Source organism: Mustela lutreola, chromosome 3 (genome assembly GCF_030435805.1).
Source record: "Mustela lutreola isolate mMusLut2 chromosome 3, mMusLut2.pri, whole genome shotgun sequence".
NCBI classification, from domain to species: domain Eukaryota; kingdom Metazoa; phylum Chordata; class Mammalia; order Carnivora; family Mustelidae; genus Mustela; species Mustela lutreola.
In genome coordinates this window covers 86,386,787-86,397,780 of record NC_081292.1, presented here as the reverse complement: position 1 = coordinate 86,397,780, position 10,994 = coordinate 86,386,787, and the positions used below count along the sequence as shown (strand labels likewise).

The following is a 10,994-nucleotide window of genomic DNA, read 5'->3' as shown; positions in this document are numbered from 1 at the left end:
AAATTCATATCTCTCAATAGTTACCCTGAATGTAAATGGCCTAAATGCACCAATCAAAAGACAATGGGTATCAGAATGGATAAAAAGCAAAACCCATCAATATGCCTCCCAAGAAACTCATCATAGACCCTAAGACACCCCCAGATTTAAAGAGAGGGGGTGGAAAACAAATTACCATGCTAATGGACATCAGAAGAAAGCTGGGGTGGCAATCCTTATATCAGATCAATTAGATTTTAAGCCAAAGACTATAATAAGAGATGAGGAAGGACACTATATCATACCCAAAGGGTCTGTCCAACAAGAAGACCTAACAATTTTAAATATCTATGTCCTTAACATGGGAGCAGCCAACTATATAAACCAATTAATAACAAAATCAAAGAAACACATCAACAATAATAAAATAATAGTAGCAGAATTTAACACTCCCCTCATTGAAATGGGCAGATCATCCAAGCAACAGATCAACAAGGAAAAAGGCCTTAAATGACACACTGGACAAGATGGACATCACAGGTAGGTTCAACACATTCCAACCCAAAATAACAGAATACACATTCTTCACTACTGCACATGGAACATTCTCCAGAATAGACCACATCTTGGGTCATAAATCAGATCTCAAGCATTATCAATAGATTGGGATCATCCCCTGCATATTCTCAGAACACAATGTTCTGAAACTAGAACTCAATCACAAGAGGAAATTTGGAAAGAACACAAATACATGGAGACTAAACAGCATCCTTCTAAAAAATGAATTGGTCAACCAGGAAATTAAAGAAGAATTGGAAAAAATTCATGGATACAAATAATAATGAAAACAAAAGTGTTCAAAATCTATGGGATACAGCAAAGTCAGTCCTGAGAGGAAAATATAAAGCTGTACGAGCCTTTCTCAAGAAACAAGAAAGATCTCAAATACACAACATAACCCTACACCTAAAGGAGTTGGAGAAAGAACAACAAAGAAAGCCTATACCCAGCAGGAGATGAGGAATAATAAAGATCAGAGCAGTAATCAATGAAATAGAAACCAAAAAAAAAAAAAAAAATCCAACAACAACAACAACAAAAAAAAAACAATAGAACAAATCAATGAAACTAGGAGCTGGTTCTTTGAAAGAATTAATAAGATTCATAAACCCCTTTCTAGACTTATCAAAAAGAAAAGAGAAAGGACCCAAATAAATAAAACCATGAATGAAAGAGGAGAGATCACAACCAACACCAAAGAAATACAAACAATTATAAGAACATACTATGAGCAACTCTATGACAACAAATTCAACAATCTGGAAGAAATGGATACATTCCTAGAGACATATAAACTACCACAACTGAACCAGGAAGAAATAGAAAACCTGAACAGACCCATAACCAGTAAGGAGATTGAAACAGTCATCAAAAATCTCCAAACAAAAGCCCCGGGCCAGATGGCTTCCCAGGGGAATTCTACCAAACATTTAAAGAAGAATTAATTCCTATTCTCCTGAAACTGTTCCCAAAAAATAGAAATGGAAGGAAAACTTCCAAACTCGTTTTTTCTGAGGCCAGCATCACCTTGATCCCCAAAGCAGACAAGGATCCCATCAAAAAAGAAAACTTCAGACCAATATCCTTGATGAACACAGATGCGAAAATTCTCACCAAAATACTAGCCAATAGGATTCAACAGTACATTAAAAGGATTATTCACCACGACCAAGTGGGATTTATTCCAGGGCTACAAGGTTGGTTCAACATCTGCAAATCAGTCAATGTGATAAAACACATTAATAAAAGAAAGAACAAGAACCATATGATACTCTCCATAGATGCTGAAAAAGCATTTGACAAAGTGCAGTATCCCTTCCTGATTAAAACTCTTCAAAGTGTAGGAATAGAGGGCACATATTACCAATATTATGAAAGCCATCTATGAAAAACCCACTGCAAATACCATTCTCAATGGACAAAAACTGAATACTTTTCTGCTGAGGTCAGAAACATGGCAGGGATGTCTGTTATCACCACTGCTATTCAACATCGTACTAGAAGTCCTAGCCTCAGCAATCAGACAACAAAAAGAAATTAAAGGCATCCAAATTTTGCCAAATTGGCAAAAGAGAAGTCAAACTATCCCTGTTTGCAGATGATATGATACTGTATGTGGAAAACTTAAAGGACTCCACTCCAAATCTGCTCTAACTTGTATAGCAATTCTGTAAAGTGTCGGGATATAAAATCAATGCACAGAAATTGGTTGCATTTTTTTATACCAAAAAGACAGAAGAAATAGAAATTAAGGAGTGAATCCCATTTACAATTGCACCCCAAACCCTAAGATACCTAGGAATAAACCTAACCAGGAGACAAAGAATCTATACTCAGAAAGCTCTAAAGTACTCATGAAAGAAATTGAAGAAGACACAAAGAAATGGAAAAATGTTCCATGCTCCTGTATTGGAAGAACAAATATTGTGAAAATGTCTATGCTACCTAAAGCAATCTACACATTTAATGCAATCCCTATCAAAATCCCATCCATTTTTTTCAAAGAAATGGGACAAATAATCCTAAAATTTATATGGAACCAGGAAATACCTCGAATAGCCAGAGGAATATTGAAAAAGAAAGCCAAAGTTGTTGGCACCACAATTCCAGACTTCAAGCTCTATTACAAAGTTGTCATCATCAAGATAGTAGGGAACTGTCACAAAAACAGACATAGATCAATGGAACAGAATAGAGAGCCCAGAAATACACCCTCAACTCTATGGTCAAGTAATCAACAAAGCATGAAGGAATGTCCAATGGAAAAAAGGCAGCCTCTTCGACAAATGGTGTTGGGAAAATTGGACAGCCACATGCAGAAAAATGAAATTGGACCATTTCCTTACATCATACATGAAAATAGACTGGAAATGGATGAAGAAGCATAATGTGAGAAAAGAATCCATCAAAATCCTTGAGGAGAGAACAGGTAGCAACCTCTTTGACCCCAGCAGCAGCAACTTCTTCCTAGGAACATTGCCAAAGGCAAGGGAAGCAAGGGCAAAAATGAGCTATTGGGATTTCATCAGATCAAAAAGCTTTTGCACAGCAAAGGAAACAGTTAACAAAGCCAAAAGATAACTGTCAGAATGGGAGAAGATATTTTCAAATGACATACCAGATAAAGGGCCAGTATCCAAAATCTATAAAGACCTTATCAAACTCAACACCCTAAGAACAAATAATCAAATGAAGAAATGGGCAGAGGATATGAACAGACATTTCTGCAAAGAACACATCCAAATGGCCAACAGACACATTAAAAAATGCTCCACATCACTCAGCATCAGGGAAATACAAATCAAAACCAGAATGAGATACCACCTCACACCTTTCAGAATGGCTAAAATCAACAAGTCAGTCAATGACAGATGCTGGTGAGGATGTGGAGAAAGGGCAACCCTCCTACACTGTTGGTGGGAATGCAATTGGGGCAACCACTCTGGAAAACAGCGTGGAGGTTCCTCAAAAAGCTGAAAATAGAACTACCCTATGACCCAGTGATTGTATTACTGGGTACATACCCTAAAGATACAAATGTGGCATTCTGAAGGGGCACCTACACCCAAATGTTTATAGCAGCAATGTCCACAACAGTTAAACTATGGAAAGAACCTAAATGTCCTTCAACAGATGAATCAAAAAATAAGATGTGGTATATATGTACAATGGAATACTATGCAGCCATCAAAAGAAATGAAATCCTGCTATTTGTGATGACATGGATGGAACTAGAGGGTATTATGCTTGGCAAAATAAATCAATCTGAGAAAGACAACTATCATATGATCTCCCTGATATGATGAAGTGGAGATGCAACATAGGCGGTTTGGGGGGTATGAAAAGAAAAATAAAAGAAGATGGGATTGGGAGGGAGACAAACCATAAAAGACTGAATCTCACAAAACAGACTGAGGGTTGCTGGGGGGAGGTGTGTTTGGAGAGGATGGTGGGGGTATGGACATTGGGGACGGTATGTGCTATGGTGATTTCTGTGAAATGTGTAAACCTGGTGATTCACAGACCTATACCCCTAGGGATAAAAACACATTATATGTTTATTAAAAATTTTTAAAAATAATTTAAAAAATGCATTTAAAAAAAAAACACATATTGCAAGCCCAGAGCTAATCTCATATTCAATCAAAAAAGTTTGAAAGTTTTCCCCTTAAAGATCTGAAACAAGACAAGTGTGTCCACTTTCACTACTCTCATTTGACATAGTACTGGATATCCTAGCCAGAGAAACAAGGAGCACAAATAAATAAAAGACTCCAAAAAAAAAAAAAAAAAAAAAAAAAAAAAGGAAGAAGTAAAATTTTCTTTTTTTGGATAACATGAACTTACATGTAAAAAAATCCTAAATCTTCACACAAAAAATTTTGAATAAACAAATTTAGTAAAACTGCCAAATACAAGATCAATATATAAGAGACAATAATTTTGTTTTGTTTCGTTTTTTTTTATACCCATTTTTTTAGGTATTTTTTTTTAATTTTTTATTTTTTATAAACATATATTTTTATCCCCAGGGGTACAGGTCTGTGAATCACCAGGTTTACACACTTCACAGCACTCACCAAAGCACATACCCTCCCCAATGTCCATAATCCCACCCCCTTCTCCCAAACCCCCTCCCCCCAGCAACCCTCAGTTTGTTTTGTGAGATTAAGAGTCACTTATGGTTTGTCTCCCTCCCAATCCCATCTTGTTTCATTTATTCTTTTCCTACCCACTTAAGCCCCCATGTTGCATCACCACTTCCTCATATCAGGGAGATCATATGATAGTTGTCTTTCTCTCCTTGACTTATTTCGCTAAGCATGATACGCTCTAGTTCCATCCATGTTGTCACAAATGGCAAGATTTCATTTCTTTTGATGGCTGCATAGTATTCCATTGTGTATATATACCACATCTTCTTGATCCATTCATCTGTTGATGGACATCTAGGTTCTTTCCATAGTTTGGCTATTGTGGACATTGCTGCTATAAACATTTGGATCACTACATTTGTATCTTTAGGGTAAATACCCAATAGTGCAATTGCTGGGTCATAGGGCAGTTCTATTTTCAACATTTTGAGGAACCTCCATGCTGTTTTCCAGAGTGGCTGCACCAGCTTGCATTCCCACCAACAGTGTAGGAGGGTTCCCCTTTCTCTGCATCCTCGCCAGCATCTGTCATTTCCTGACTTGTTTATCAGGAAATGACAGATGCTGGCGAGGATTCGGTTTTTGTTTTTTTTTTTTTAATTGTGCTAACATTTTATAAACATTATAGATTTAATCATGACAATAATAATCCCTAAAGTTTTTGACATACTTCTTCCTTTTCTTAAAAAAAAAATATATGACTGATTTAAAATATGTATGAATTTAAGGTAATTATAATTTGAGGTGAGCACTTCAGTTTTTTTAAAATGTGAAAACAGAGATAAGAGGATTCGGTTTTTTTAATATGGAATGCTTCCCAGTTTTTCATGTCATCCTTGTTCAGTAATCACGCTAATCTTCTATGCATCATTCTATTAGTATATGTGCTGCCAAAGTAAGCACAAGACAGGAGCATTTTAACACTCTAATGATAAACTATCTGAAAAAATAAAGAAAACAATCTAATTCACAATAGCATCAAAAATAATAAAATATTTAGGAAAAGATTTAACTAAGATTTAACTCTCTCAGGCAGAGGGGATGCCCGGGCAAAGAGGATTTCGCTCCATGTGGGTTTATTACAACGTGCTGTGGAGACCAGCTCAGGCAAGCAGCAGCAATGTTATGTGTGTACAGTGTGGTAATTTCATATATATTGTGAAATGATTACAATAAGATTAGTTAACACATCCATCACTCCCTGCACTTGTGATTGTGTGTGTGTGTGAATGTGTGCGTGTGTGTTAAGAACTTTGAAGATTTGCTCTCCTGGCAACTTTCTAATGTATGATACAATATGGTTACCTAGACTTACTGTATAATACATTAGATCCCCAGACCTTTCCAAAATCTTATAAATTGAAATGTATAGCCTTTGACCATCTTCACCCATTTCCCCCATCCCACTCCACCCTCCACCCCTGGCAATCAGCAATCAACAAACTGTTCTCTTTTCTATAATATCTGTTGTTTCACATTCCACGTATAAGTGAAATTATATAGGATTTGCTTTTTCTCTCTGACTTAGGTCACTTCATATAATGCCCTCAAGGTTTATGCATGTTGTTGTAAGTGGTAGAATGTTTTTCTTTTTGGTGGCTGAATATTCCATCCCATATATATTTTAATATAGTTTACTAACTAGTTAATGACTTTACTAATTGTATCAGGCCTGATTCTCTGGTCGGGCTTACTGGTTAGGAGGGACTAGAAGCAGGGCTACAGATTTGCTTTCCTGCCCTGCTGCAGCCAGTTAGATTAGCCGGCTGGGGATCCAAGCTGGACTGTCAGCTGAACTTCCTGCCAGATAGGGCCACATCTGTAGAGCCACTCGCTGGGATCTCTGCTCACGCACGCTGCCAGGAAGAAGGCAATCCACCCAGACCTGAGTGCTGGGGCTCTCAGGAGGAAGGCAATCCACTCAGACCTGGCTGCGGTGAGTCCCACCTCCTTCTCCCTATCTCCCATCTGAGTGTCTCCAGGAGGCAAGATCTAAGGGGGCCACTTGGGAAGCATCCCCTAATGCCAGGGGAGCTTGTTGTTCACCTAGATTCTCTCCCACTGGAGAAACTGTAGGCCCAGGGGGATCTTGATGTGGCTCAGTGTTGGCCTGGGGGAGGGAAAACACCATCGGAGTGTAGCAGCTCCCCTTCCACACCTAATGCTCTCTTCTTAGTCTCTGTTGTCAGCCTTCCCTTTGGATTTGAGGATTTTCTCAATGGGGTTCTGTCCATGAATTGTCTAGGGTCTTCTTGTGAGGGGGACTGAAGTTAGGAACAACAGATGATGCCATCTTGATGGTGTCATCATCTTTATTTATTTATTTATTTATTTATTTTTGAGATTTGTTCATTTATTTTAGAGGTAGTGGAAGGGGCAGAGGGAGAGGGAGAGAGTCCCGAGCAGACCCTGCTCTCAGCACAGAGCCCCACTCAGGGCTCATCCCACAACCCCAATATCATGACCCTAGCCAAAACCAAGAGTCAGAATCTCAACTGACTATGCCACTCAGGTGCTCCTTCACTCCCTTGCTATAATATATTGGTCTGTGACTTGCCTGAATGCCCAGCTAGATCTGATCCTCTCTGTGTACAAAATTATCAAAAATAAATAAAAGCGAGATGATTCTTCCCTCCTCTCAGACAGAGAAGGCAAGCTGGGCTCTAGCACCACAAAAGGATAAAATCACACCTTCTCTAAACACTTGGACTCAAGGCAAGGTACAGCCTCAGGCCCCACTCCAGAGCCTATGAGAAGGCAGGCATTTGGAAAGGCCAAAAGTCAGGCAAGCCAGGAAGGAAAGCAGGATGAAGACCACTTTCAGGGGAATAGGAAGTTGGTAATGAGACACACCTTAGAGCATTTATCTTTTACTACAGACACATACCTCACCTTCTGACATCAGCCACATGACTTCATTCCTCTTAACACTTCTGAACATACCACACATATAGAGTGCAGCTAGGGGAACAGAACATAGTTCTTATGAGTCTATGCTATTTTGAATAATCAGCAAGTTACCTTATATTTATTTTTAAAGATTTTATATATTTATTTGAGAGAGAAAGAGAGAGCACTAGAGAGAGAGAGAACAAGCACGAGTGGAGGTCAGAGGGAGAGAGAGAAGCTGAATCTCCACTGAGCAGGAAGCTTGATGAAGGGCTTGATCCTGGGACCCCAGGATCATGACCTGAGCTGAAGGCAGACGTTTAACTGACTGAGTCACCCAGGTGTCCCTATATTTATTACTTTTAAAGTGAATTTAGCATTGAAATTCTGGACAGATTAAGAAAAACAGCTTTGATCGTTTCATGGTTTTGGATATTAACTTGAATTATTTGAATACATAATAGGTATTCAATAAGTTTATTACTTCCTTAGTTTAAATACAACAGGTAAAATCATATATCTAGATATCTATTAACAGTAAATAACCAATATAAAATGGTTTATAAAGTAGGAGGTTTTCTAATCTCTCAAAGCAAACATTATGTCTATTGCATTAAATAATCTCCATTATTTTTATCAGAAGAAATTAAAAAATATATTTGTAAGATAGATGCTTTCTACATTTGGTTTTATTAGAAAATCTGGCTCATAGAGCTGGGTGTCATAGACCACCATCCAGCTCAGTTAAATGTTTAAGAAATAAAGCCTCAGTCTAGTCACTCTGAACCTGGCAGCACTCAGATTCTTCACGGAACAATTTTATTGTTTCTCCTTAACATCATGGAACAATTTTACTACCTGGTACATAATGTGTTTTTCCTCAAAATTCTAAACATGTGTATAATCATGTTGGTCTTTGCCCTTTCAGATTTCTGACGTGAATCTAGCCAAAATTTTATGGCTAACACATATTGCTAAGCCAGCATCTAATTAGTATTATGTAAGCTATGGCACAACCAAACTCAAACTAGAGTATTTTAAACTAAAATACGTATCTTCCGAAAGTCTTATCTGTTAGGAAAACCAATGTGTACTTTCAGTTGAATCATTCTTCACACCAGATGTATATTTATTTCAAAGTCCATGTATTTTTATTTGTTATGTTATTGTTTTATTTGTTAGGATGTTATTGAAATGATACTCCATTACTAACTTTGTGGGCACAAGAGGATTCCAGAAGAAAATAGAATCTTTCAAAATTAAAGGTATTTAGAATTGACCATGATCAGCACTTTACAAAAATTGAATTACACACACTACACAAGAAAAACAATTACCCACACTTCCCATTTTCTCCCCTAATAAAATAGATAAACAATGAATCTATTTATCACTAAGCAAATGGGAAGAGACAAAATAGCTCCTTATGCTTTTCAGGAAAGCCATAGATTATGTAACATTGTCATTCTCTCTCTCTCTCTCTCTCTGTTAAGGAGATGGATTTTTTTTTAAGATTTTATTTATTTGGGAGTGAGCATGAGAGAGAGCATGAGTGGGGGTGGGGGGTGGGGTAGGCAGAAGAGAGGGGGAATCAGGCCTCCTGCTGAGCAGGGAGCCCAATGCTGGGATGGATCCCAGGATTTTGGGATCATGACCTTAGCCAAAGGCAGACGTGTAACAGACTGAGCCACCCAGGCAACACTCTCTTTCCCTCTTTTTAACCACAAGTTCTTATCATTTGAGTAGTTCTCCAAAGGCTAGAAAAGTGGAAAAGATGAGGCATTTTTATAGTTTATATTTTTATTTCTTAAGACAGTAGGTATATTTGTCCCACTGTGGAGCAACTAAAGTAAAAACAAGAGAAATAATGATGCCTGGCAGTTACTGAGGATCTATTATATGCCAGACACTATCCTAGACTCTATACATCTGCTTCATTTGACTCTACCCACAACCTCACAAGATAAATGGCAGCTTCTATTTTTATGGAAAATCAAACTGAGTGTCTGAAGTTAAGGAAATGTTGGAGGTGGACTGTTAACTGGGGCCACCTGTCTGACTTCAAAGACCATACTTCCTCTTTACTTTGTAATCTTGACTGTAATCTCTGCACTTCCCTTTAAAATATGAAACACTAGGAATAGCTTTGTAGCATACCACAATTTGGGGTCCAGTATATTTTCATATCCTCTTAAGACATTGAAACAACAAAAACCAAGAGAATTCCTATCCTGTTCCTATTTTCAGAGTATTCCAAGCTTCTGTTCTTCACAGTCCCAAAGCCTCACCCCCTCATTAATACAAGACTAGCATTATCACATTCTCTTGAATTCAAGATTCCTGCCAACCATTCTCATACCTGGTACTCACTCCTGAGAACATTTTCCTTGATCCTTCATTTTTGGGGTAGACATCTACACATTTTTGCTACTTTTTATTATTTTTTTTTATTTTTATTTTTTTACTATCTTCTTAGTTAAGGATCTCCTTACCTGTGTCCCCACCATTACAAGATGGTGCTTGGCTCACTGCCAGCAAAATACACTGCAAGTAAACAACGAACGTTCTGGCGAAGCCCGCCTAGAGGAAGACATAGTCATTGGCTGTTTCAAATTTAATCAGCAGAGTAACAGGACTCTCATTGGCTCTTCCCATTGCTTGGTCCCTTATTGGTCACCGCATATAAGCTAAGGAAGTTGACAAAATAAACAAATGAAGCATTAACACCATACCAGGCTCATTGTCGTTCTTGCGGGCTGAGGGCGACAAATGGTGCCGAGAACCGGGAATCCTTAACGAGTAGTAAACCTTGCAAGGAGAAAAACCGCAGGTAAGCGGTGAAGGGACCACGATCAAAGTGGTGGGAATCTTGTACAGGACCGCAACAAGAAGCAGGGCGGCCATAGAGCCGGGATTTTCTTATCGCTTGTGAAATTAGCCTAAGCGGCCAGATGGGTTCTGAATTATCAAAATCTAGATTGGAGGGTTCTTTAAAGGACCTTCTCAAAGCCAACGGTGCACCTCTGAAATCAAAAACCGCCAGAGCATTTCTAACTACGGTGGAAACCGTTGCACCTTGGTTTTTGGACGAGGGTTTGTTAAATATTCTGCAATGGGACCATTTAGGAGAGGATCTTAAGAAAAGAAATAAAAGCAAACCATTGCCGCCCAGAATATTAGCTATATGGACTCTGGTCAGAGGATGCCTTGGGGGACATAAGCCGAGATGTGAGTCAGTTATTCAGGAGGGAGCTGAGGCCCTTGAGAGTTACACATAGCACCAGAAAAAATCCAAAAAATATCTATCAAGGACTATCTGGGCACTAGACTTGATGATACTAAAGTTAAACCTTTAAAGGTAACCCTACGAACAGATAATTTAAAAACATTAAATGACTTCCAAAAGCTAGT

General features: G+C 38.3%; 1 non-coding gene across 1 annotated transcript; it reads right to left on the bottom strand.

Annotated features, from left to right (window-relative positions):
• Positions 1 to 5,493: 5,493 nt before the first annotated feature.
• On the bottom strand, positions 5,494 to 5,597 carry LOC131828417 (U6 spliceosomal RNA). The gene has a single exon (XR_009352427.1). It is a non-coding gene; the product is annotated as a U6 spliceosomal RNA (small nuclear RNA).
• Between the last annotated feature and the right edge of the window lie 5,397 nt (positions 5,598 to 10,994).